Genomic DNA, 21,898 nt, shown 5'->3' with positions numbered 1-21,898 from the left:
AAACTGTGGCTTGGCTAGCTTGGGAAGCACTCAACTTTCCTTCCTTATCCTGGGGGTTTCTTTGATGTTCACCCCTCCCCTCACCACTCACACCCTGTTCACTCACCTCAGGGTTAATAGTTGGTGTTACAACTGTTGTCTTTTGAGAAACAACAGAGGTGGATTTCTTTGTCTTGGATTTTGAAAGTTTAGTTTTGGTGACCTTGGTAGAAATCTGTTGGGGCATCTCAGATTTCATGGCCACACTAGAAGATAAAGAAATAGAGGGGTTGGAAGAAGTAGGAGTTATAGAAGCAATTACCTCACCTACCTGAGGTGCATTCATGATTGGTAAATATACCAATGGCACACTGCTGTTAAGATCCATTCTCTTCAAGTCTGCAAGAACTCTTTTCTCTTGTGCCCAACACTTGAGTTTATTATTCTCATTGATTATGACTAAACCTTCAGCAACATGGTTAGCCAATAACATAAGGAATCTAGCATAATAGATGTTATTAGGTCTATTAGCTTTGTTACCTAATCTAGTACCTAATTCTAGCATCACATAGTTGCTAAAGTTAAAATACCTATCAGAAACAAGCATATAGAGCATATTAACCAGAGATGAAGTTATGGCATCAAAATTACTAATTTTCCCAGAGAAAACCTTTATAAAGGCATCCCCAAGGAAACTCCATTCTTTCCTAAGGCCTTTTCTTCTAATACTCCCTAAATTAGCAGAGTTAAGAGAATAACCTATGGAATCTAACATGCTGGATACATCACTATCAGTGTGTGGTGTCATGGCATTGTTCCCAGGCAATTTAAAACATGCTTGTAAATCATCACAGTTAATACAGTGAGTTTTACCTTTGAGAGTGAAGGAGATAGTCATATCCATGGAGTTGAACTCAGCAGTTGTCCAAATCTCCTCAACTACTTCACAGAAAATTATTGGGGCTTCCAACATTGCATAGCTAAGTTTGCAGTTTTTGATGAAGTCCATCATTTTGTGATAGTCTGAGTGGGCTTCATTCTTTTCTACCAAAGCTATGAAATTGTTCTTTTCATAGATGAACCCAGATTGAGACATAATCTTCACGACTGGTGCCATTGTTGTGAGTAGAAATAGCAGAGAATAACTTGAAGTTTTTGCAGAGAGAAAATGGTAAATGCTTGAAATTTCAAGAAAGCGTAAAGTAAAAATGAACAATCAGAAGGACTTATATGCTTTCTCAAATTAATAAACAAAAATATAAAAGAAAGATTTATCAATAAATATGCGTTAGTGAATTTCAGCCGTTTAAGAATAAACTGTAAGTATTCTAAAAACTACCTTTAAAACCAATACATACAGATGTATGTACGAGTATCAACGGTTAAGAGAATAGAATCAACGGCTGTTAAACACCTGAATCGATTGATGTGACATTTCAACGGATAAGGCAAATTGTCATCCGTTGAAAGGTACTTCAGTTTTATCCGTTGACGGATAAAAATTCCAGAAATGTATTTGTCTTTCAACGAATAATGACTATCCGTTGATAGAGCAATTTTGACTTTCAACGGATAGGGAACATCCGTTGATGGAATAAACTATGTTAAAAGTCAAATTTGTTCTAGCAACTAATATATTTCAGGCTTCAATTCAAATTGCAATAAAGACATGAATTTTAGGAGTAATTAAGCATACCTAGCTCACTTACCAATCTTGTGAATGTTGATTCATCAAGTGGCTTGGTAAATATGTCAGCAATTTGTTGTTCACTTGGAACAAAATGTAGTTCCACTGTACCATTCATGACATGCTCCCTAATGAAGTGGTACTTGATATCAATGTGCTTGGTCCTTGAGTGTTGCACAGGATTCTCTGTTATGGCTATGACACTTGTGTTGTCACAAAAGATAGGAATTCTATCAACATGAAGTCCATAGTCAAGGAGTTGGTTCCTCATCCATAACACTTGAGAACAGCAACTTCCAGCAGCAATGTATTCAGCCTCAGCTGTAGAAGTAGAGACTGAATTTTGCTTTTTGCTAAACCATGATACAAGCTTGTTTCCCAGGAATTGACAGGAGCCTGTTGTACTTTTCCTATCTATTTTGCAACCTGCATAGTCTGCATCTGAATAACCAATTAGATCAAAGCCAGATTCTCTAGGATACCAAATACCTAAATTTGGTGTAACCTTGAGATATCTGAAAATCCTTTTGATAGCAATTAAGTGAGACTCCCTAGGATCAGCTTGGAATCTAGCACATAGACATGTAGCAAACATTATATCTGGTCTGCTAGCAGTTAAATATAAAAGTGAACCAACCATGCCTCTATAACTTGTAATATCCACAAACCTTTCAGTCTTATTTAATTCAAGTTTGGTGGCAGTGGCCATGGGAGTTTTTGCAGATGAACATTCCATTAAGTCAAACTTCTTTAAAAGATCATAAATATATTTAGTTTGACTAATGAAAATTCCATCACTAACTTGTTTAACTTGTAAACCAAGAAAATAGGTTAGTTCTCCCATTAGGCTCATTTCATAATTACTTTGCATTAGCTTAGCAAACTTTTTGCAAAGTTTATCATCTTTAGAACCAAATATTATGTCATCTACATAAATTTGAACAAGTATACTAGAGCCATTAACATCCCTAAAGAAGAGAGTTTTATCAACAGTACCTCTAGTGAAGTGATTCTCCAAAAGAAATTTTGATAAGGTTTCATACCAGGCTCTAGGTGCTTGCTTCAGTCCATAGAGTGCTTTCAACAGATAATACACATAGTCTGGAAAATTTGGATCTTCAAATCCTGGAGGTTGACTTACATAGACTTCTTCCTCTAATTTCCCATTTAGAAATGCACTCTTGACATCCATTTGATAGACTTTGAAATTGGCATGGGCTGCATGGGCTAGAAATATTCTGATGGCTTCAAGTCTTGCAACAGGAGCATATGTTTCATCAAAATCTATTCCCTCTTGCTGAGAATAGCCTTTAGCAACCAGTCTGGCTTTATTCCTTATGATAATGCCATTTTCATCCATCTTGTTTCTGAATACCCACTTTGTGTCAATAGGACTCTTGTTCTTTGGTTTGGGTACCAGCTTCCATACTTGGTTTCTCTCAAATTGGTTCAGCTCTTCCTGCATAGCTAATATCCAATCTGGATCCAATAGAGCTTCTTCCACTTTCTTAGGTTCCTCCTGAGACAGAAAACTGCTATACAGACATTCATCTTGAGTGGCTTTTCTTGTTTGCACTTTAGATGATGCATCACCAATGATCAGTTCAAAGGGATGATTCTTGGTCCATTTCCTTTGTGGTGGAAGATGTGCTCTAGATGAGGTGGCCTCAGTATTGTCATGATGTGAGACAGAGTGTTGACTAGTTGAAACTCCCCCTAAGTTGTTGGTCCTTTGCAGGGAACTTGGAGTTCTATCAACTGATGATGTAAATCGATTATCCGTTGATGAACTATGATCAACGGATGCTTCATTTTGTACTTCAACGGATGATGCACTGTGTCTGTCAACAGATACTGCATTATTTTGTGCATTATCCAAGGGCATGTTTTGAATCCCTTTTGAAGTGTCATCTCCATCAGTCTCCTCTTCACTATCATCACAATATATCTCAATGTTGTCAAATTTGAGTCTCTCATTATGTCCCTCATCTGTTAGTCCATCAATCTTTTTATCATCAAACACAACATGCACAGATTCCATAACAATGTTGGTTCTTAGATTGTAGACCCTATAAGATTTTCCAGCTGAGTAACCAATAAATATCCCTTGATCAGCCTTTGCATCAAACTTCCCTTTATGGTCAGATTGATTCCTCAGTATAAAGCATTTACATCCAAAGACATGAAGAAAGTTTAGAGTTGGTTTTCTTCTCTTGAACAACTGATAAGGAGTCATGCCTTTAGCTTGATTGATCAAAGAAATATTCTGAGTGAAGCAGGCACAATTAACAGCTTCAGCCCAGAAATATGTTGGTAACTTTGATTCTTCAAGCATTGTTCTGGCAGCTTCAATTAAAGATCTGTTGTTTCTTTCAACAACCCCATTTTGCTGAGGTGTTCTTGGAGCTGAGAACTCATGTATGATTCCATTTTCTTCACAGAACAGCCTTAATGTTAAATTCTTGAACTCAGTTCCATTGTCACTCCTGATATTTCTAACCTTCAAGTCAGGATGATTGTTGACTTGCCTGATGTGATTGATAATGATTTCACTTGCTTCATCCTTTGATCCAAGAAAATAGACCCATGAGAACTTTGAGAAATCATCTACAATCACTAAGCAATATCTTTTTCTTGCAATGGACAATACATTGACTGGTCCAAACAAATCCATATGTAGCAGCTGTAATGGTTCATCAATTGTTGTTTCAAGCTTCTTTTTGAATGATGCTTTCCTTTGTTTGCCTTTCTGACAAGCATCACACAAACCATCCCTTGAGAATTCAACTAGAGGGATTCCTCTGACTAAGTCCTTTTTGACTAGATCATTCATTGTCTTGAAATTCAAGTGGGATAGCTTCTTGTGCCATAGCCAACTTTCAACTGCGTTTGCTTTGCTGAAGAGACAAGTAATGGATTCTGCATCTGTAGAGTTGAAGTCAGCTATGTACACATTTCCTTTTCTAACTCCAGTTAGAACCACTTTGTTGTCTTTCTTACTAGTGACAACACAGGCTTCAGAATTGAAGGAAACTGTATTCCCTCTATCACATAGTTGACTGATGCTCAGTAAATTGTGCTTGAGACCATCAACTAATGCAACTTCATTAATGATGACATTCCTTGTTGAAATCAAGCCATATCCCATAGTAAACCCTTTGCTGTCATCTCCAAAGGTTATGCTAGGGCCAGCTCTCTCCTTGAACTCTGTGAGCAGGGAGAAATCTCCTGTCATGTGTCTTGAACAACCACTGTCCAAGTACCATCGATTTCTTCCATTTCCCTGCACACCATAAAATCAATCAATTTGATTTTGGTACCCAAGTTTCCTTGGGTCCATTCTTGTTAGCCTTTCTCCTAGACTTCATTCCTCCTGCATCTTTAGACTTAGGTGAGTTTGAGTCAACCTTGGTCTTAGATGTAGTTGGTTGAGGTGTAGGGTTAGTCACAGAATCATTTAGCACATTTGTAAAATTATTAGGCATTGATTGTGCAAACATGTTATTCCACATGGGCATATTGTATGGCATTTGAGGCATACTACATGCAGCAAGATAAGGATTGTTAAAATATGGCATGTTTACAAAATATGCATAAGGATTTTGTTGAGACATAACAGGCATAGCATGCAGAGGTGATGCAGACATATTAGGCATAGAAGAGGGTACAGTTATGGGAGTCTTCTTAATGGATTTACAATTAGCAGATAGATGATTAACACTACTACAATGCACACAGCTTTTTCTAGGAGCATACCTATCAGGTGTGTAATTATTGTGTTTATTAACTCCTACCTTCCCATTTCTGTTGGATTTTCTTTTAGATTCCTTTTTATCCTCAACCATTTTGAGCCTATTATTTAACTGTTCTAAGGTCATGTGCCCTACATTCACCTTACTGACATCTTTGGATGTGCTTGCTTCTTCTTTGACAAAGTTCTTTGAAGTTGAACCAAACTTTTTGTTGAGTTTCTTTAGATTCTCTCTTTTAGAAACATCTGCCTGTTTTGATTGAGGAACCTTCAACGGATGCTCCTTTTCTTCCTTCAACGGATAACTTTCATCATCCGTTGATTCCACATCCGTTGACAGCCCATCAATTAATTCCAGTTTCTTTTTATTTTTATCCCAGGCAGTTTCACAGAATGATTCAATTCCTTGGACCTTAGCAATTTGAGCACTTACATCCCTAGATGTCTTCCAGGCTTTAATCACCTCTTGCTCTTTCTCTAATTGATTGGAAAGTATTTCTACTTTCTTAACAGATTCAGCTAGTTCATTTTCAACAGATATACAATGCAACTTAGTTTTCTCTAGGTCAATCATCTTATCTTCTAACAAAGCATTTCTATTACTTAAAAACAGATTGTTCTCTTTAATCCTACTATTTTCTTTAGCAAGAGATTTAAGAGACACACGCAAATGATACAATTCAGTAGACATGTCATTAAAAGCATCATTGCACTCTTCTTTAGTAAGCTGTGTTAAGTCAGTAGTGATTACCTGATTGCTTGATGAACTAACTTCATTTTCTTCAGAATCAGCCATGAGAGCAAGGTTGACATACTCCACATCTTCATCCTCTTCATCTCCATTAGCTGCCCAGTCCTTTTCTTGAGTAATGAAAGCCCTCTCCTTTTGCTTGAGCAGATCAAAATATTTCTTTTTGTAATCTACTTGTTCAAATTTCTTCTTTTCAGAAGTTGGCTTTCTGCACTCACCTGCAAAGTGTCCACTTATACCACAATTGAAACACTTGAACTTGGATTTGTCCACAGTGTTTTTGTGAGGTTTAGTGGCTCTAGTGTTTTTCTTGAATTTCATCTTTGCAAATCTTCTGGACAGAAATGCAAGATGCTCATCAATACCATCTGAGTCATCTTGGCTGGAGTTGTCTTCATTTTCAGCAACTTGCTCCTTCCCCTTGCTTGATTCCTGATTTCTTATACCATCTTTGGAGTTTGATGTAGATCTTGCAGTTTCTTGTCTGCATTTCCTCTCATCTTCAGCTACCAATGCAACTGAACTTCCTTTCTTTCTCCCCTTCTCCAATACCTCATCCTGTTCCAGCTCTAGTTCATAAGTCTTCAAGATTCCATACAATCTTTCAAGAGTGAAGTCCTTATAATCTTGAGAGTTTCTTAAGGAGACAGTCATGGGTTTCCATTCCTTTGGCAAGGATCTTAAAAATTTAAGATTTGAATCCTTCACCTGGTACACTCTTCCATACAGCTTCAGTCCATTCAACAGCTTTTGGAACCTATTGAATGTTTCATTTAAAGATTCATTTTCTTCAAAATGAAAGTATTCATACTGTTGAATGAGAAGCTGCATTTTGTTTTCTTTCACTTGTTCTGTACCTTCACACAGTAGTTGAACTGTGTCCCAAACCTCTTTGGCAGTTGTGCAATTTATCACATTATCAAACATATCCATGTTAAGACCATTAAACAAAATGTTCATAGCCTTCTTATCCTTGTGGACTTCTTCTGTGTCTTCCATTGTCCATTCTGCTCTAGGTTTTGGAATGGATTGACCAACAGCAACTGTGGCTGTAGCAACTGTTGCTACTTTGTGGGGAATGTGAGGACCATTCTCAATGCAGTTTACATAACCTTCATCTTGGGAGAGTAGATGAAGGTGCATTTTCACCTTCCAATGGTGATAACTGTCTTTGTCAAGAACTGGGATCTTTACTCCAATATCCTTCTTACTCATCTTTATTAGATTCCAAGATCTTTAAACTCTTTGTATGTCAAGAGCCTGCTCTGATACCAATTGTTATTCCTAGTGGACTAACAATGAGATTTACAGAAGGGGGGGTTGAATGTAAATCTCAAAACTTTTTCAAGTTTTGAGCAGTTTATGAAAGTTGTGTGTTCAAGAAGAACAAGTGTGTGAATTGCTTTAAGCTAATACAGACAGATATAAATTCAAGCACAAATGTAAAGAACACAACAGAACTTAAAAACTTTTCTGGTGGATTCGTTGTTCCACCAGAGATGGTATTTTAGAAAATCTGTGATTAAACAATGTTGATCACAGCTGCATCCTAGTACAAACTAGATGAATTTTCTCTCAATATTTTTCTAAACAGCTCTGGAAAATCTCACATCTAATTACTAGCTTCTACTTGGTTTATATATTACCAAGTGTACAAGTTAAGAACAATATAAAATACAGTAATAAAATAAGTTCTTCACTTGCTTCTTTTCCTGTTCACTTGAGTACTTTGTTGACTATTGCATCTTTGTACTAAAGAAGAACGGCTGCTTTTTCTGTTGTTCCTGAAATTCGGCTACCACATCTCAGTTGTCTCTATCAACCCATGTGCCTCTGTTTGTACGTACAACTACCCCTTATCAACGGCTAATCATCAGAACATCCGTTGAAGCTTTCATCCGTTGATGCACTTATCCGTTGAAGGATGTTATCCGTTGAAGCTTTCATCCGTTGATGCACTCATCCGTTGAAGCTTCAGAGACATCCGTTGAAGCTTAACTTCTTATCCGTTGAAGGTCTTTAAGTCATCCGTTGATACCACTTCACTTATACAAAATTACAAGGCATGAAGTATTTACAATTGGCCTTCCTATCGGCATATCATCTAGTAGTCAACATGACTCATAGTTTCTCTCAACTTCCAAGAATTACATTTTAAATACAGAGACTGAAATATGCTACAACACTAGACTTATTTCTAAGTAAAGCTACACCATCAACGGATAGCCAAAGTGGTCTTATCCGTTGAGGCTACAGACACTAAATTTCTACTTAAGTATTTTGTTAAACATATCATCAAACTAATGCACATACATTCCTAACAAGTTTTCACTCTTACGTCTATTGTTCTCTAAGGTTTGATCCCTAAAACTAACATGCAGAGACTTAAGAAATAATCTTAACTCATAGATATCACCAGTATCAAAAGCAAGAGTAGACTGAGGTACCTTTAATTCAGCATTATCATTCTCAGTATCAGCTTTTGCCATAAGAGCATAATTAACTCCATCATCTGAATCTGATGAATCATCCCAGTTTCTCTTCTATGAGATCAAAACTTGTTTCTTCTCAGCTCTTGGTTTTCTGCAGTCAGCTACAAAGTGTCCAAGTCCATCACAGTTGTAACATCTCTCTTTTGACTTGTCAAGTTTTCCAGATCCTGATTCCTTATTTCTCCTGTTGTTCCTCTATCAGAGTTTGAGGAACTGGAGCCTTTTCTGGGAAATCTTCTCCCTTTCCTGAAGTTCTTGTAGACCATCTTGTTGAAGCTTTTAACCAGTAGGGCAGCCATTTGTTCCATATCTTCATTGTTGTTACGATCACTGTCAGTATCTGATTCGGTACCAGGATTTGAATCATCATCAAAATTTGATGATTCAGTATCTGACTGAACAATCATAGCTTTCCCTTTGGAGTAGCTTTTCCTCCTAGCTTTCTCCTCTGGCTTCTCTTCAACTTTGAGTGCAACTGGTCTAGCTTTTGATCCTTTCCTCTTGCTTCTTTGCTCCATCTCTAGTTCATGAGTTTCCAAAATTCCTTAGATCTCATCTAGAGGAGTTTCATCAAGTTCGTAGTTATCCCTTATTGGTGTTATAGTCCCACTTTTCAGGGTGAGCAGGTAGGAATTTCAGGTTTGAGTCCTCTAAATCATATTCTTTGTCGACAAGGGATAAGTCATTTAGTAACTTCTGAAATCTATCATAGATCTCAGTTAAGGACTCATTGTCCATTGAGTCAAAGTGCTCATATTCTTGAGTAAGTATTGTCCTCCTATTCTTCTTGATAACAGTTGTACCTAGACACTTGACTTCTAAAGCATCCCATATCTCTTTTGATGTCTTACATCCAATGACTCTATTGGACATAACACTATCAAGACTGCTATGCAGGATGTGTCTGACCTTAGCATCCTTCATGATAGATGAAATATCTTCAGGAGAGTAGTCCTTCCTGTCTTTGTCTATCATCTTCTCTGGTTCTCCTACAACTGAAACAGCTACCTTCATTAGTTTGTAAGGACCATCATAGATCCTGTTCAGATATTCAGGATCTGTGGCTTCCAAGCACATGACCATCCTGACTTTCCTGATTGGATATTCATGCACTTTCAGGATGGGCACCTTGATTGCTTCGTACCTACTCATGTTGCTGCTTATCTATGATGTGGCTGGGGGTGGTGGCTTCGGATCTAGATTTTGTATTTCTTCTTCTCCTTGTCTAACATGGTTGATTAATCTTCAGATTTTAAATTGTTTGTACGTTAAGAGCAAGCTCCAATGCCAATTGTTAGGCCCTTAATCAACTGTAGAGGGGTTGAATATAGTTAATTCAATCAATTTGACAAAGCTTCAACACAATCAACAGTTTTTATATTAACAGATAAAAACTTATTACAAACGTACTCTCTCAAAAGGATGAACAAAAATTCCTTAAAAGCTTCTAGGTTATGTGAAAGATATAATAATGTCATAATGCGTATAGCATGAACCTAATATGTGCTTTATATAGAGCACAACTATCAATGTATAAGGAATCCTATTCTATTAACTACAAGGAAACCTATACAATTGCTTCTAAGATAAAGTCCTTCACCGACTTGAATTCCTATTTCCTTTTCCTCCGCAAAGATCAACTGATGTGACAAATACTAATTTCATTATCCGTTTACATCATCATCCATTGATATCATTATCCGTCGATTATCAACATCCGTCGATGTCATCACCATCTGTCGATGCTTGTAGTCATCATCCGTCGATGCTTCTGATAGTTTCTGTTTGATATCATCAATTGCTCCTAACATGCACAATAAGGGGTGTGGCTATTGAGTTTAATACAAATGATATCAACAAAGCTTTGGGCATCTCTACTGACAATCTGGTTGAAGCTCCTACCATTCAAGAATTGGCTGAGTTCATGGACTTCATCAACTATAGTGAAAAGATAGACCAGGCTAGGCTCAACAAGAAGAATATGAGAAATGAGTGGTTCTTTGTTTTTTATTCCATTATATGGGAATTGACATACAAGAAGACTAGTTATGACAACATCTCTAATGTGGTCCAAAAACTAGTGTATTTAATGGCCTACAACAAACATCTGAATGTTGGCAACTTGATCTTGGAGGAGCTGAGCATTAGGCTCACTATCCCTTTCGTAAGTGGGGATAAATAAATTTTCTTCCCAAGGTTCATTATGTCTACTTTAAATTATAAAATTAATGACATACATTTGCTAGAAGGTTTAGATAGAAATCAAATAGGCATTTGCAAACAAGTGTCCAAAACTTTATTTGGCTAACTAATTGCAAGGAATCAGGTAAAGGTAAGTTTAAATATCCCTCACATCATGTTAGAGAAATTTAAAACTCACCCTTACCCAATTCCTGATATGAGAAGTAATGCAATAGCTAGTACAACTATGGCTCCTTGTACTGTATAAGAACCGAAATAGATCAACCCACGGGGGCCTTTTACAGCTGAAAACCCTTCTTCAAAACCATTAGAGGATAGGAAACCAACTACTTCATCCTCTCAAACGGATAAAGTTAGTAAAAAGGAGAGGAAGCAAACCACCTTAGTGGTAGTTAGTGAAACTAGTGAGGAACCTAATGAAACAGTGTAACCATTGGTCTAAAAGACAAAGAAACAAAAGAAATTAGAGCTGGCCACTCATATGACCACCTGTATAACTTCTCAAAAAGATGCAGTTGTATAAATGGAGAGTAAACAGACTCTAGTGAGATCTTCTCAACAAGATGTCACTATTGAATCAAACATCATCCCAAGTGCAATTTGTAAAGAGTTTGCACACCCTCTTGAGCACTCTTAAGAGGGTCAAAGAAGTAATTTGGTTGGCACACACATGAGTGAGAGCACATAACTTGAAACTCCCTCTTCTACTCGGGGGGAGTTGCCAACACTCAACACTGATCTCCAAAATCATATTTCTCAAATTTCTTCTTCTTATAATGAAAATCTTGAATCAACTTCTCAAGCTCTGCCAAAATCAAGTGACACAGTTCCTGAAACTGTGATCACCACTCAGAACCAACCTTTAGATGGTGAGAGGCTACATGCTAAGATAGACCTTGATGACATCATCACAAACACAGGGGTTTCATCAGTTTTTACTAAAGACCCTGTGACTCAAATTTCTAATGCACCTTCATGTGCACAACAGTCTTCACAGACTGCTAGGTTTGAGGGTAGTACTCTTGAGGGGGAGCTACTCAAATCCTCTCCACTCTAATTGGAGGTTTCTCATGTAGAAATAACTCCCCTCAAAACCCTAGCTCAAATTGCTTCAATTGAAGCTAGGAGTCCAATTACCAATGATTTAGTTATTGGGGAGGCAAGTACAGTAGCACATTCAAGTGCCGGTTCTTTTCAAGAAAAACAAGTTTTTGAGGCCATGGTTAATGACAGCAACCTGGTCCACTCCCCTCTAATTCAAATGGAGGTTCACTCATTAAGTAAACAACACACTGTCAAAACCAAATTTCGTATTGTGAGTCCAACTGTGACATCTGTCCCAGGTGCACCATCCACCTCAACCACCCTAAAGCCAAACATTGACCAACCTTCCACCTCAACCCAACAATCACATCCTCTTACCAATTGGCTACAAGATACAAAGGCTCAACCCCAAACCATAAATGAAATGCTTGTAGATCAAATAGAAGGGCTTGCCAACATAGCTCAACAACTACTTATATCTTACATGTCAAACCAGGAATATCAAACAATCCTTCTAAACTACAGGGAAGAAGTTGAAGACCGACAAGAAAAGATCATAGATGTAGTTGAGAGAGATGGAAATGTGGATGCTTGGCTATCCGAATCTTTCAATATTGACATGGAGGAAGCTCTCTCAATATTTAGGAAAGACTACATAACCATTCTTCGCAGCAATGCAAGAGAGCTTACACCTCAAGAGGTTTATGATGCTGTCATGGAGATTCACAAAGCTCAACTCAAGGCATTTAACTTCATTGGTAAGGCCTTATAGAAGATATTGGACAGACATCAAGAACAAGTTAAACACATAGTGAATGCTAAAATAGATGAGCTTCTGCCCTGTCAAAGGGAAATCAAGAACAATTTCAGCAAATTTACTGATACGGTGTTCAAGCTAGATCTCACATCTTATGGCCCTTCATACAGTTATCTAGGGTCAAATTTCTCAAAACAATGGCACCAAGGTCAAACTGGATCAATTTTACAACGCTAGGTTTCAACCATCTGCCTTGATGATGGATGAGGTTAGAAGGGTGTTTCAAGAATCTTTTGGAGGAGCTTTTAAAAGTTCAATGCCTATCACATCCACTTCTTCATTTGCTCAAATTCAAGCTTTATATAACCAAGTAGCTGAGCTTACAACCTCCAATGCATCTCTCACATCTCAAGCCTCTCAGCTCACCTCTCTAGTTCAAAGTCAACAACAAGACATCAAGTCCCTAATAGACTCCCAGAAATATTTTTAAATGCAGACAAATGTATCTTTGGGAGCTATTATGGGTGCTTTGAAGGTACTTCTATAGGAAACTCCTCAAACGGTAAGGGCCTAGATCTCTCAATATGTCATTTTTCCTGCTACCAAGCCTAAGGGGAGATGATGAAACCCAAGCTAAAATCAAGCCAGAATGAAGATGATGTTGGAATTGAAAGACTCAAGATAGCAGCTGAAGGCCCTTGTCTTGACAAGGAGTTTGCTGATTTTCTTGAAGACCTGAGAGTCTCAATCAACTTAAATCACTTCACCTACAAAAAGGCTATGAATAACAATGTCAACTTCCTGAGAGTGGTTCTAGTCACAAGACATAACTTTAGAGAAAAGATAATTCTGGTGTATGTAAATGGTTCTTGTGTTGACAGGTGCATGCAGGTCTCCCTCACATTTCTACAATTAAGAAGAGCCTCAGAACTGGAAAACTTCATCAACAAAGTAAAAGTGATGAGTCCAGAGGACACTCTTTTGCCACATTAACTAAGAATGGTCAAATATGAGCTTTCCCTAAAGCCTACCTACAACCAAGCCAATGAGTGGTCTATATTTGCCCCAATACCAGAAGATGCAAACACTTTCAGTAACCCAAACACTGTGCCATGGGAAACAAAAAGATGATGATGACAATAGAGACAGATCTGAAGACTAAAAAGAACAAAACTAATGAAGATGTGGAGATGATCAAGATTTTTTCTAAATACTTGAAGAATGCAGACACCATGCTACCAAGAACCTAAATCAATGAAAAAGATGATGGCTTGGATGATGATGAGCAAAAGAAAGATGAACACAAATCTTTTTGCTCAAATCCAAGTTAGTCAAGCAGAGGTAGTGGGAGCCATAAGGATGTTAAAGGTAGCAAGGATAGTTAGAGGAAGGGAAATGATGTAGGAAAGAAATGATGGAAAGGGTGGAAAAGGTTCCAAGAAAACATTAATAACCCAAAAATCCAAAACTCTACCAACGTCAACCCAAACACAAACTCATAAAATCCAAACTTCAAAGCTTAAGTACCTAAAAAAACCTACAGCCAACTCTCTACTCAAAATTCCTATCACATCCAACTAAACCTCTTTAAAGAAACTCCTCAAATCTACTTCATTCAAACCTCCAACTAAAACTCATTTCAAGTTTACTAGGAAAAAACCAAAGCAAATAAAAGTTGAAGTTGATGCCCTTTGGAACTATTTTTATCAGGATGATTTTATACCTATCTTAGAAAATATAACATATGATGACTACCACAAACAACTAGCTAAAGAAATAGTCAAAGTCCATGTTTAATCTTCGGGAGAAGTGAGAATTTACTTTAAGGATGGCACATTCAACTTGCTCAACAAAGAAGTTATTAAAACTACCCCACTGTAGAGCTTGAAAGGGTAATCAGTTTGATGAATGCAAATGATGCTTTTACCTGGATGAGGAAGGTTGAGTTAGATGAAAGTTTAAGAGAGATTAATGAAAGATATGCTAGAGAAAAGGATGAGAGGGAAGAAAATTAGATGAAATATGCCAAGGAAATTAGGATGTTTGAGCAGTGGTCTAATGAGTTAAAGGCTCAAGGGTTGAGCAGAGTTTCTCCTAATATTGTGTTTCTGAATGTCAAGACTCATAGGTTATCAAGGTACAGAATACAACATTTTGACAGTTACTCCTTAAGTGAATGACTCAAACTGGTAGAAGCTCTAAGAGGTACTGAAATTATTGAAGAACTTGAATCTCGTGTCAAACTCAAGGATTTGATTAGAGAACAATCAGGTTATGGAAATTCAGATGATTATGTAAATTCAACTCTGAATGTGACTAGAAAAATGTATAAATTTGTACTTTGTAAATTTGTCAGTTTTCATTTTAATTTTAGCTTGGTGTTACTCTTGTTATCAGGCATGAATTTGTGATATGTAATCTTCTCACAAATTGGGGGAGAGTGTTGTGCAAGGTATGCCTATATATAACAAGACTAAATCACCTTGACAACTTTAAATATAAGTTGTATGATAATCCCATTGTATTCTATATTTGTATTTCATAAGTCTGTAAAAATTCTAAGTAGATTATACTGGAAGATTTTTCTATGAACATCCATTAAGCTAAAGAATAAACTCCGGAAGAAGATCAATCCTAATCATACCTCAGAGAGAAGTGTCGAAGCTTGGAGTTGAATAACACATTAAGAAATATAGAGATGTATATTGAGAAGTCAAAAATGGCTTGTAGAGAAGTCCCAAGAGATATCTACAAGTCAATCTGCATGTCAAGAACTGGAGATATCGACAAGTCAAACCATCCACATAAAAAACTGGAGATATTGAAAAGTCAAAAGCTCATGTTGAGAACTGGAGATATCGACAAGTCATTCTACGTGTAGAGAACTGGAGAGATCGGTAAGTCAAAAGCTTATGTAGAGAACTAGAGATATCGACAAGTCATTCTACTTGTAGAGAACTGGATACCTCGACAAGTCATAACACCTATTGAGAAATGGAGATATCAATATGTCATTTTACTCATCCATATGTGACATCTCTACACAATAAAAGAGATCTCGATAAAAAATTTAAGAATTCAAAATACAAACAACATGAAGATCCAAGATTATTAGTCAACAACCAATTCTATCAATGAATTGGAAAGCCTACAAATACAAATGCAAGATTAAGGGCCAAGATGAACTGGACAAAGGAGGGTCACAGACCTAGTAGATTATACAAAGATATGTTGCACTAGAAATAAAAATAGACAAATGAGCTTTAGAAAATATATTAGTCTATTTTAGTGCAAGTTCTGTAAACCGAGCATGTTGATTTATAATACCTGTCACGGGTCCTTAGTTTCGAAGTAACAAAAAACAAATCTAGAAAATCTTGTATTCTCTCAAGAGAAGAAGTTGAGTTCTTATTTTCAAGAACACATATTTGTAGCACAAACAAATTTTATTTAATATAAATCAAGTGAGTTTTTGATAAATTACTTGTGTCTTTACATTTAGTCTTTTATCACTGCAAATTTACCTAGCTGTTAAGTTCCAAGAGCCACAAGCTTTCAAAGTTAATCAAGAAAACAAGAAAACACATTCACCCCCATTCCATGTTTCACTTCATTACCTAAAAAATAGACTAGGAATTGAAGGAGAGACAAGACCAGTTCTGGCATGCCAAAGATCACTAGTTGTAGCTACAAGTACACTAACAACATTAGAAGAAGCAACAGGTGGAAGATGAGTAGTATTGAGAATGTAAATCCCATGATCTACCAATCTCTAGGCCCCTCATCAAGGTAGGGGCATGAAGATAGCATATGTTATTATGGAAAATAACAGATGATTCAGTGTGAGATAGAAGTTGTGAAATGGACAATAAATTGAAGTGAAATTGAGGAACACATAACACAATATATAATGTGAGATATGATGATATTGTGACATAACCTTTTTGAGTAATCTTAGTTGTATCACCATTAGGTATATGCAGAATATGTGATTCACAAGTAACAATATTATGTAACAAGTTTTTGTGAGGTGTAACATGATCAGTTGCACCAGTGTCTATGTTAGGTCCCGAAGTATCTTAGAAGGGGGGTTGACTATGTTACTCACTAAATTAATTTTTTTTTGAAATCTTTTGCGAATAAATAATTTAGTGTTCGGTTAATGGTTTCGTGTTCTTGAGGTGAATAATGTTTAGGATATTAAAATGACGAATACAAGATATTCGGGGAAATATATATGCATATATAAATCCTCGAGGGTTTGCTACACTCCGATCAATAAATCAACCGACTATAATGTTCTTGCTACTACAAAAATCAATAAACTAAATCATATATAAATATCTAGATTTTGTTTGTCCAAGGATTTAATTACCGGGTAACGTTCATAATAGCCCCTATGAATATACAAGAGTTAAATCAGGCATTAAAACGTTACTTCGGAGGGAAGATTAATGGATATAAATTTGAGTGTGTATCTCCTCTGTCTCTCTTTGCTTCAATTCTTTAGCTCTTGTGAGAGAGATGATTCAAAGAACTATTGAATTAAATATGCTTTTTTGTGTAGACTTAGTACATAAAATAATTTACATGGCTCAGTATAATCCTTACAAATTAATTTATGTTTCCAGTAAAGTAGTTGCTTAAGTTATTGCTTGCGCCAAGAGGGTGGAGAATTTACTTGATCAACTCCTGAAATTTGTTGTTGCGCCAAGAGGAGCGTTATTTTTTTCTAGTTGCGCTAACAAGGAAAACCAAGTCATTTGACTTAGTTTTTAGATTTACTTGCGGCATGAAGGAAGAATACATGCTTTACTATTTAGTGGCGCAAGTACTGTCCAAGTACTTAACCAAATTGATGGCGCCAAGTTTTGATTTTAGGTTAGAAAAATACCCGTGTCGGCACCTTGCATGCATGTGCTTTAGCTACATAATTATCCAAGTAAATTAAGTTTAAATTGTAAACTTTATTAATTTATAAAATAAAATATATAGAATTGATAAAATAAACTAGTTTAGATTTATAAAAAAATATATTTAAAGTTGATTAAATAAAACATTTTAAGATTATTAAATAAATTAAATTAAAGTCCATTATATTTATTTATTTAAGTTTATAATCAATCTTGATTTTGGCCAGTTCCTCGAGCTGTTAAGCTGTATACCCTGCACCTTTTCTCGAACTTTAACAAATACACGTTCAATCCAAGTACGTTCTTCAACTGAACAATTTTTCTATAAATAATACTTAGATTTCTTTCACGAACTTCTAACACCCAGTGCAACTGGTCTGGTTCACAGATGACTAACTTCGATTCAGGTCTTCGTATTATAGCCTAAATTACATTGTTAAGCTTGCAACAACTTTATCTCTTTGAACACTGACTGTCAATAAACACTGTACTTTCACTGTAATCTTTTCTTGTACTTAGACAACATCTTCATTGTTACCACAATCTTAAATGCTTATTTTTATATTCTTCACTGACGGTTGAACATATAAATGAACTCCTCTCACTGAGTATAACTTCAAGACTATGGTTGTTTTCTTTAACCTTTGTCAAATTTTTAGATTCATATGCTTCAAACACTGTCTATCTTCAATGAATGCAAATACGCTGAAATCTTCTGGTGGCACTTTTACGCTGAATTTTTAACACTTTTAAAACCCTAAAAGTCTTCAAACCTTATTCCTCGTTGAGGCATGAACATGTTTAGGAACTTCTTTCAGTGACATGTTGTAATATCCAGGATATATCGTGTAATTATTTTTATCAATAAATAATTATTATGTGATTATTATATGAATTTCGGTGAATTATCTATTAATTGGTATCTGTGTTTGGATGTTTATATGTTATAAATATTTTAATTTTTATATTTTTAAAATAAAATATATATAATTTTGATATTTTTCTGATAATTATATGTTGTTATATGATTTTATAAAGGATTTATAGATTTAGTAAATTATTTTTCCGAGTAATTATAAACTATTTTGTATAACCGAGAATCGTCCAACTTCAATCGTTTTTACGTTTTGGCAACCCGAAAGTCTCGAGAAAACTCCTTTTTAACCTAATTTAATTATTCTGAGCATTTTCCGTGTTTTGACTTTTTCGATCCAGAGTACGGTTTTACCCGTGGGGGTCCCGGCGCAAAATTTTTGAAATAATATTCGTTTCGGTAAATTGATAAAATCCGTATTCTCGAGAAACAGGATATTTTAATTAAATTGTTACATTATCTTCTCGTAAGTTGTGTAACAAAAAGCCCAGTTTTGATAATTAGTCTAAAACCGGTACCAAATTGGATCGGTTTTATTGAACTTAGCGGCTAAGTAATCTATTTTTATATCCGATATGATCCAACGGGGTACCAATATTTCGTAAGTATAAATAGCCTTTACCGTATTTTAATTTTATACAGATAATAATAAACAAATAGTAAAATTATATAATTTACAGAGAAAAACCGTAATATTCGTCATGTTCTTCAAAATCAAACCTAAAACGAAGGCGTTATCGAACTCGAAATCAAGCATGTGAGTAACCGAATCGAAGCTTGTAAAGAGTACTATCAGATTATACAACTTATTTCACTGCAAAAATCAAAGGTATTTTTCAATATTTTTATTTAAATTTGAATTAATTATGATTAAAATATGAATTTTCGATTTTGATGTTGTTTGTATGATTTGATGATTGTATGTTATAGAGAATTTGATTCTGATCATATGTTAAATTTTGAGTTCAATAACATAGGGAAATTAGTGTTTAATTATTAGAATTTATAATTAGGGTTCTTACGAAGTTTGAATGTTTGTAATTGATAAGTGGCATTTTATACCACTTTGAACATCTTAAAATGGCTTAAATTGGTGCCTTGAAATCAAGTATTTTGTGTATTTGATGCATTTTTCTAGTGTTTATGCATTTCAGGGTATTAGTTGCATTTCGGAGGAGTAATCATCAAGAATAAGCCTTGGCATGTGTTCACCATTGAGAGAGGGAAGGAAGGGGCAGATTACGGCGAAGAAACGGAGCAAACTCAGGATTTTTCCAGTAGGGTCCTGAGCGCCCGCTCAGCAATGCTGAGCGGCCACGCAGGAAGCTGAGCGCCCGCTCAGCTATGCTGAGCGGCCGCGCATGGTCGGGAAATTAAATAGTTATTTTTAGACTTCTACTTCTGTTTGGCTTCCACTTCTATGTAATCTGAGTTTTATGGGACTATTATATAAGTAGATTTGGAGACGTTTTCACGATTGGGGATCGTGGTATTAAGCAAGTAAAAAAGGAGAGAAGGGAGAAGACCGTTTTAGCACACAGCAACGAAGAGGAAGCATATTTTCTTGTGATTCTTGTTTCGTTGTAACTTTGGATGCTAGTTTTCTTACTTTGAACCTATTTACTCTTGTGACGTACTCTGATTTAATATAATTAGTTTAGTTGCTATTATGGGCTAATCGTGATCATGGGGTCACAACGGATTTGCTATGAAATTCTTAGTTAATTGTTTAATACTTTAGTGTGTGATGATTGTATGATATCTAGTATTGTTTGTGCGTATTCATCTTATGTGTGTCGCGAACATATAAGATAGGGTGTTAATCTCTTGTGAAGCGACGGTGGATCTTGAGATTTAGAACTTGCCATGCTAGCATAGGTTTATGTACGGTGTGCATGATTAGTGGGTAACTCTAACAGTTTTATTCGCCCTGTGTAATCAAAAAGAATAACTTGTGCTTAAATCGTTGTGTTGTCAATTTCTGTAGACATATAGGAACTCAACATAATTGATGACTATTCAACTTATATCTTAATTGTGGATGCTTGGTAGAATGGTATTAGTACAATGAAAGTTGGCTTTATCAGTTTCGTGTTATTCGATTAATATCATCACTGTCACATGCTAAAGGTAATAACAATAACTATTGAAGGAAGTAGTAATGAAGTTGTGATCTCATGAGTGTTTTAATATTGTTAATTTGAAGTGATTAATTAAGTAGTAATTGTAGTTAATATTTAGTCAACAATTCTAAGTGTTAGTGTCTTAACATTGAGAAGTAATCATATATTGGTGCGTGAGTTTAATTAAATAATAATTACTTTGAGTCTCTGTGGGAACGAACTAGAAAGTATTCTATATTACTTGCGAACGCGTATACTTGCGTGAATATTAGCGCGTGTTTTCGCCCTAACAAGTTTTTTTGGCGCCGCTGCCGGGGACTCGGCGTATTTGTTTAGTTTATGTACTTACCATCATTGGTCATTAGGACTCAGTGATTAGGACGTAGTTGTTACTTATTGTTTTCGGTTGTGTTTCAGGTACTTTAGCAAGCGTTTATGCAAACTCGTTCTCGTACTCACAAGAGGACTTTAGATACAGCTGAAGAGACAGACGAAGTTCTTGATATTCCGGAGAAGATAGATTTTGAAGATTCGGATTCAGGAACTGAGCAGAAAGAACCAGTAATCATGGGTGATCGTATTGTTCAGGCTGATCCAGCTCTTATGGACTTTTCTCGACCAAAAATTAATAACATTTAGTCAAGCATTCTTCATCCGGCTATTCAAGCTAACACATTTGAAATCAAGCCGGGCACTATTCAGATGGTGCAAAATTCTGTTTCTTTTGGAGGGGCTGCGACTGAAGACCCCAACATGCACATAAGGAATTTTGTCAAGATCTGCAGCACTTTTAAGTATAATGGCATGACTGATGAGGCTATCAAGCTGAGGCTTTTCCCATTCTCACTGAGGGACAAAGCTAAGGACCGGTTACATTCTGAACCAGCTGGGTCCATCACTACTTGGCAAGATCTTGCATAAAAGTTTCTGGTGAAGTTTTATCCGATGGCAAAGACTGCTGCTATGAGGAGTGCTCTTACTCAGTTTGCGCAGCAACCTACAGAATCTATTTGCGAAGCTTGGGAACGCTACAAGGAAATGTTGAGAAAGTGTCCACATCATGGAATGCCTGATTGGATGGTGATCACTGGTTTCTATAATGGTTTGGGGGCCCAATCTCAGTCCATGCTCGATACAGCAGCTGGAGGCGCCTTATGGGCTAAAAGTTATACTGAGGCTTATAATCTTATCGAGACTATGGCTGCAAATGAGCATCAAAACCCAACTCAGAGGATGATGCCTGGGAAGGTAGCAGGTATTCTGGAAGTCGATGTAGCCACCGCTATTGCAGCGCAGCTCCAAGCGCTGTCAATGAAGGTTGATTC

General features: G+C 36.3%; 1 non-coding gene across 1 annotated transcript; it reads right to left on the bottom strand.

The window, feature by feature from the left end:
• Positions 1-21,533: 21,533 nt before the first annotated feature.
• LOC141709920 (small nucleolar RNA R71) lies at positions 21,534-21,640 on the bottom strand. The gene has a single exon (XR_012570473.1). It is a non-coding gene; the product is annotated as a small nucleolar RNA R71 (small nucleolar RNA).
• Between the last annotated feature and the right edge of the window lie 258 nt (positions 21,641-21,898).

The sequence above is a fragment of the Apium graveolens genome, chromosome 2 (assembly GCF_009905375.1).
Source record: "Apium graveolens cultivar Ventura chromosome 2, ASM990537v1, whole genome shotgun sequence".
Taxonomy (NCBI): domain Eukaryota; kingdom Viridiplantae; phylum Streptophyta; class Magnoliopsida; order Apiales; family Apiaceae; genus Apium; species Apium graveolens.
The sequence above is the reverse complement of the archived record's forward strand: the minus strand, read 5'-3'. Positions and strand labels throughout refer to the sequence as shown.